The sequence below is a fragment of the Neovison vison genome, chromosome 5 (assembly GCF_020171115.1).
Source record: "Neovison vison isolate M4711 chromosome 5, ASM_NN_V1, whole genome shotgun sequence".
Taxonomy (NCBI): Eukaryota; Metazoa; Chordata; class Mammalia; order Carnivora; family Mustelidae; genus Neogale; species Neogale vison.
In genome coordinates this window covers 68,724,632-68,731,760 of record NC_058095.1, presented here as the reverse complement: position 1 = coordinate 68,731,760, position 7,129 = coordinate 68,724,632, and positions in this window count along the sequence as shown.

Here is a 7,129-nt window from a genome sequence, read left to right as displayed (position 1 = left end):
GAGGAGAAACCAGAAGAAGGCAATAACTTTAGCTAATGATCTGAGGCAAGATTAGGCTGTGTGTAGACTCCATGAGTGAGGAGCAAAGCTGATATAAACACTATTAAATGTGTTTAATGTTAAATATGTAAACAGATTCCCATACAAGAAGGGAGTGGGCAGCGAAAGACAAATAATGATCTCATCTGTTTGTAGAATCATGGAACAGAGAGTAGAACAGTGGTTACCAGGAGCTTCTGGCTAGGGAAAATGAGGAGATGTTGGTTAGAGGCCATAAAGTTCCTGTTATAAGATGAATAAGTTCTGGGATCTAATGTACACCATGGATGCAGTTACAGTACTGTATACTTAGACGTATCTAAGAGAGTAGGTCTTAAATGTTCTCACCCCACATCCCCAGCACACACACACTCAAGGTAATTATATGTGGGGATGTGTTAACGAACCCCATTGTGGTATTTTTCCTCCATATGTAGTGTATTAAATCAGCATGCTGTTCACCTCAAACTTACACATTATTGTATGCCAATTATATTTCAATAAAGCTGGGAAAAACATTAATGAAATGGTAAAAAAAAAGGTTAGGTTAGGATTTGGGGTTGGAAAATTTGCTGTTTATGGAAAATCATCCTCAAATTTTTGTTCAGGGAAGTACTTTGAAAAAAGTTGATATTTTAGAAATACTTGTCTTGGTGCAAGTGGGATGATGTCAGATCTAAAGAATAAGGAGAAGAATTAGATGATGCAGCAATAATTGTGGTAAATAATGGTAAGAGCTGAAATTAGAGCCTGTAGCAAGGGGAATGGCCAAGATAGGACAGATATTACATGGATCTTGGTAAAGGAATAGTGCTTATGTGCTTCAGTGAAGAAAAATGGAAACATTACCAAGCTTAAATTTTTGTTCTTTGTAATTATTTTGTTTCCATCAAATAAGGATAACTTTTGAGTGAATAGAAGCTAACAAAAATTGACTTCTGTCAAAAGTAAAGAGCATTTTGACCAAAATTTGCTTTGTAAAAGAATGAATAAAATCTTTATATACATAGTAATTCATAAGCAGAAGTCCACAGCATTTTATATTTATTCAATAATTTTGGTGAGAAAAGTATCTGAGAACAATAAAAACAAAAAATATATTTTGGAAAAAAAACCTTTATTTCACAATGGAAGGTATCAAAAGTCAACCTAAAGAGGTTTGGCTATCTAGTGATAAACAAATATTTCACTGAACAACAGTTTTGTGAAGGTGACCATGATTCCAATGATGCATACTCTCCTCAGCTTCTAAAGGCAAATTTTGAGATATTTGCTAGTGGATAAGATGAATAGTTAGGGGCAGCTGGGTGGCTCAGTTAGTTAAGTGTCTCAGGTCATGATTCCAGGCTCCCAGGATGGAGCCCCTCATCAGGCTCCCTGCTCTGCTGGAAGCCTGCTTCTCCCTCCCCCACTCCCCCTGCTTGTTTTCCCTCTCTTTCCATCAAATAAATAAAAGAAGTCTTAAAAAATGAATAGTTAGATAGAATTATAAATAATAAAGCAAATAATGTTTTCCTCTAATGATATCTTACCTTTGAAATCTAAGACTGGTATGACTAGCATATTTCATAATGCCATCAAATAATTTTTCCTCAACATTCCCCTTCCTCAAAACATACCCCTTCCTCAATATAATAAATTTACATTCAGTAATAATCAGGAAATAAATAGTTATACTGGCCAGAAATAAAATGCACAGTGAAAAATGTTGTTTTATTAAAGTGCATATATGTAGATTATTTAAATAATTGTCCATTAATAAGTAAATTTAAACAAACATAACTGAAAAATATTTGTTTTTACCAAATAAAAATAGCAGTGTGTAGTTTTGCCCTATTTCATTGTTTTGAATTTGAAAAAGAACATACACACACACTCTAACTAGGCCACGTTACTGTCAATTTTCCTTCCTTCTTCCATCTCTCCTTCTTTCCTTCCTTCTTTCTCTCTCTATCCCTTCCTCTGTCCCTCCCTCCCACCCACCTTTCTTCCTTCCTTCCTTCCCCTCTTCCACCTTTTTTTCCTTCTTTCCTTCCTTCCTTCCTTCCTTCCTTCATTTCTCTTTCTTATTTACTGAAAAAAAAGATATGTCTGGATATCAATGTGATTTTCTAAATTTAGTTTTTCTTCAGTATCTTCCCCTAAAAGTCTATAAAATATGAAGGAAACAAATCATATTCCAATAAGTTAAACTTCCCTATAAAATGTATTCTTTTTGAGAATTCAATACTTCTCACATGACCATTTTTCCATTATTTCATAGATACTATATTCTGTTCTTTATGCCCATAATAGTGTCATTTTGTTCTCTTTTTCCAATATTCCTTTTCCCCACTAGCTCAAAAGCATTTTTAAGTGCAGATGCTACGCCTTTCCTATGTCACAGAACCAAACATTTATTTATTTATAGTCCTATTTCCAATTGATTATATTACAAAAAGAGGTAATAGAATATACAGTATGGTAAAAGGAACCATTATATATAGAACTCATCTTCAGAGATGAGGTAAATGGTAACAAACAGTACCAGTAAGCCAAACCTTTCTTATTAAGGATAATTTCAAAGATAAATGAATAAATTTTTCCTTTGAATTTTAATCTCTCAAAATCAGTTTTAGTAAAGCATAATTAATTTCCTAACTTCAAAGCTAACATTTACACATAGTTCATATTACAATTTTAGTACTTAGGATCCTATTTCACATAAGTTGTTTTGTTTTGTTCTGTTTTTTTCTGTCATGGTAACTGTATTTTTATTGTTTCATTTTAATTCCTGTTAGTTAACATACAGTGTAATATTAGCTCTGGTGTACAATATAGTGATGCCACACTTCCATATAACACCCAGTACTCACAACAAGTGGTAGGCTCCTTAATCCCCATCACCCATTTTCCCCATCCCGCCACCAACCTCCCCCCAACCACCAGTCTGTTCTCTACAGTTCAGTCTGTTTCTTAGTCTCTCTCTCTCTCTCTCTCTCTTTTTCTCATAGACTGACATTTCTAATCATTGTCAAATTATGTCTCCCTCACTTAGATTGGATTTTCATTAAACACAATATTTTCTCAATATTTTTTTCCTCTGTGAATCATTAAGTTAATGTAATGATTTTGGGGGAAAATCTCAATGAATATTCTTACTTTGACAGCACATAAGTGTTTTTATATAGAAACACGTTCATGTGAAAACATGAATAAGTGTTACATTTCCTTTTTTGCTTGTGTATTTTGAGGAAGATTTTAAGTACCTTTATATTTGGAGACAATATTCAAATCTTTCAAAACACCACCAAAGGCTACTTTTTCAACACCTTTTCTCCTAAAACTTTATGTGAAGCATTCGTTCTACCTAGATGAATCCTCTTAAATTGTTTCTTAAAACTTCAGGTGGCTTTCTTTGCTCTACACTATTGCGCAGAGAATTTTATTCATCATGAGTTTTTTTTTTTTTTTCTCCCAATAGCATCCCTCAATAATTTGGGCCCATACATACCTACTACCCCCCTTCAACTCTTCTATGTGTTATTAATTTGACTTTGCCACTTGAAAAAAAAGTTTTACATTTTGTAACCATTACAAACTCTTTGAGTTCAAGAATTTGATATTTACATCCTTGAGACATAAATATCTTGTAAAAGTACACATAACGAATATCTGTGAACTTTTTAAATTTCTTTTTTCCTGAAACTCCAATTTTAAAATATAGTATTATTTTATAGAAGACATGATAGACATTTACATGAAGAAACACCAAATTTCAAGTTTCAAGGGGAAAAGTTTGTGAAAAAACTGATATTCAATCAACAAAACAAAGCTTAATTGAATTCTTATTATTGAAAAGGATTTGAAGGGCTTTAGGGCTCCAATATGCTTGATAATAAAAATATAAATGACTACCCCATGAACAAGAAAAGCTTACTGTTTCATTGTAGTAAAAAGATAAATATATAAATATATAATATATATTTATATATAAATAAAATAAATTAATATATATTTATATATAAACAACATATATATGTATATATATGGGTGTAGATATATTCTATGTGTTGTTTTGAGTGTGTAAATATGCATTTGTGTGGTTTTGTATAAACATAGGATAGCAATTTAAAGAAGAGCAAAATGAGGAGTAGCTGATTTTAAGTGTGGTATAGAAAAGTTATCTATTATTGTGACAGCTGAATTGTCCTACAAAATAAGTCAGAGAAGATCTAAAGGTAGCAGTATGGGTAAAAATACAATAAACTGAGAAAACAAGTGCAGATTCCTTCAAGACACAATGGCTTCAGTGAGTAATTGGAGACAAAAGCAAGCAAGGTTTGTCTGCAATGAGTGAAACAATATGATCTTAGCACTGAGTTTAAGAATAGCTGATGGCATTTTTTCATGTGTCTGATAGCCGTTTGTATGTCTTGATTGGAGAAGTGTCTGTTCATATCTTCTGCCCATTTTTTGATGTGTTTGTCTCTTTCGTGTGGGTTGAGTTTGAGGAGTTCATTATAGATCCTGGATATCAACCTTTTGTCTGTACTGTCATTTGCAAATATCTTCTCCCATTCCGTGGGTTGCCTGTTTGTTTTTTTGACTGTTTCCTTTGCTGTGCAGAAGCTTTTGATTTTGATGAAGTCCCAGAAGTTTATTTTCGCTTTTGTTTCCTTTGCCTTTGGAGACGTATCTTGAAAGAAGTTGCTGTGGCTGATATCGAAGAGATTACTGCCTATGTTCTCCTCTAAGATTCTGATAGATTCCTGTCTCACGTTGAGGTCTTTTATCCATTTTGAGTTGATCTTTGTGTACGGTGTAAGAGAATGGTCGAGTTTCATTCTTCTACATATAGCTGTCCAGTTTTCCCAGCACCATTTATTGAAGAGACTGTCTTTTTTCCACTGTATATTTTTTCCTGTTTTGTCGAAGATTAATTGACCATAGAGTTGAGGGTCCATATCAGGGCTCTCTACTCTGTTCCACTGGTCTATGTGTCTGTTTTTATGCCAGTACCATGCTGTCTTGGTGATCACAGCTTTGTAATAAAGCTTGAAATCAGGTAAGGTGATGCCGCCAGCTTTATTTTTGTTTTTCAACATTTCCTTAGCGATTCGGGGTCTCTTCTGATTCCATACAAATTTTAGGATTATTTGCTCCAGCTCTTTGAAGAATGCCGGTGGAATTTTGATCGGAATGGCATTAAAAGTATAGATTGCTCTATGTAGTATAGACATTTTAACAATGTTTATTCTTCCGATCCAAGAGCATGGAATGGTCTTCCATCTTTTTGTGTCTTCTTCAATTTCTTTCATGACTGTCTATAGTTCTTCAAGTACAGATCCTTTACCTCTTTAGTTAGGTTTATTCCCAGGTATCTTATGGTTCTTGGTGCTATAGTAAATGGAATCAATTCTCTAATTTCCCTTTCTGTATTTTCATTGTTAGTGTATAAGAAAGCCACTGATTTCTGCACATTGACTTTGTATCCTGCCACACTGCTGAATTGCTGTATGAGTTCTAGTAGTTTGGGGGTGGAGTCTTTTGGGTTTTCCATATAAAGAATCATGTCATCTGCGAAGAGAGAGAGTTTGACTTCTTCATTACCAATTTGGATACCTTTTATCTCTCTCTGTTGTTCTCTTCTGATTTGGGGATAAAAAGGTTCAAAAATAAAGAAAGAAAAAAAAGAAAAAAAAAGAATTAAAAAAAAAGAAAATGAATAAAGTATAAAAAAGAAAAAAATATATATATTAGATAATCTAGTTAAAAAACGTTAAAAAAGAAAAGGGTAAAAGTTATAAAAAATTTTAGCAGAAGAAGAGAAAAAAAATGAAAAAGAAAAAAATTAAATTAACTGCAAGACTAAAAAATCACAGGCAGAAAGCCATGAGTTCCGTGGTTTGTTTTCTCCTCCTCTGGAATTCTGCTGCTCTGTCCTTGGTATTGAAACTGCACTCCTTGGTAGGTGAACTTGGTCTTGCCTGGATTTCTTGTTGATCTTCTGGGGGAGGGGCCTGTTGTAGTGATTCTCAAGTGTCTTTGCCCCAGGCGGAATTACACAGCCCTTACCAGGAGCCAGGCTGAGTGATCTGCTCGGCTTTGGGCTTTGCTTTCAGGAGCTTTTGTTCCCTGAGCGCTTTCCGTAGAGTTCCAGAGGACGGGAATACAAATGGCGGCCTCCTGGTCTCCGGCCGGAGGAGCCGAGAGCCCGAGGCCCAGCTCCCCAGTGTGCCCTCAGCGAACAGCTCCTAGTAACTCGCGTCTGCCTAACCTCCGGCCACGCTCCGAGCTCACCGAGCTTGCGACCGGTTCAAGGCAACTCCGAGCTGTGAGCTTACTGTCGGCTCTGTCTCTGCAGCCAGCTTTCCCGTTCCAATATCCGCAAGCTCTGCGACACTTGGACACCCCCGATCCTTCTGTGACCCCGCGGGACCTGAGGTCACGTCGACCCCGCGTGGGCTTCGCCCCGGTTTAGCCTCTGGAGCAATGTCCCTCAGCGGAACAGATTTTTAAAAGTCCTGATTTTGTGCTCCGTTGCTCCGCCGTTTGCCGGGAGCCGGCCCCTCCCCCCGGGGTCTATCTTCCCGTCGCTTTGGATTCACTTCTCCGCCACTCCTACCTTTCAGAAAGTGGTTGTTTTTCTGTTTCTAGAATTGCTGTTCTTCTTCTCTTCGATCTGCCAATGGATTTGCAGGTATTTGCAATCTTTAGATAAGCTCTCTAGCTGATCTCCTGCTAGCTGAAGTAGTCTCAGCCTGCTACTTCTCCGCCATCTTGACTCCTCCCCCTCCCAGGCCTCTGCCTTCGGCTCAGGTCATGATCCTAGGGTTCTGGTATCGAGCCCTGCGTCGGGCTCTCTGCTCCGCAGGGAATCTGCTTTCTCCCCTCTCTCTGCCTGCCTCTCTGCCTACTTGTGATTTCTCTCTGTCAAATAAATAAAATCTTAAAAAAAAAAGAAGAAAATAGTTCTCCACTGATTCAGAGATTAGTTTTAGATGTCTTCTTCAATGGCTAGGTCAGTCTCTCAAACATCTCAAAGATCATAGCAAAAAAATTAGAAGAGCCATTTGATGAAAATAATAGAAATTCCATAAATTTTTAT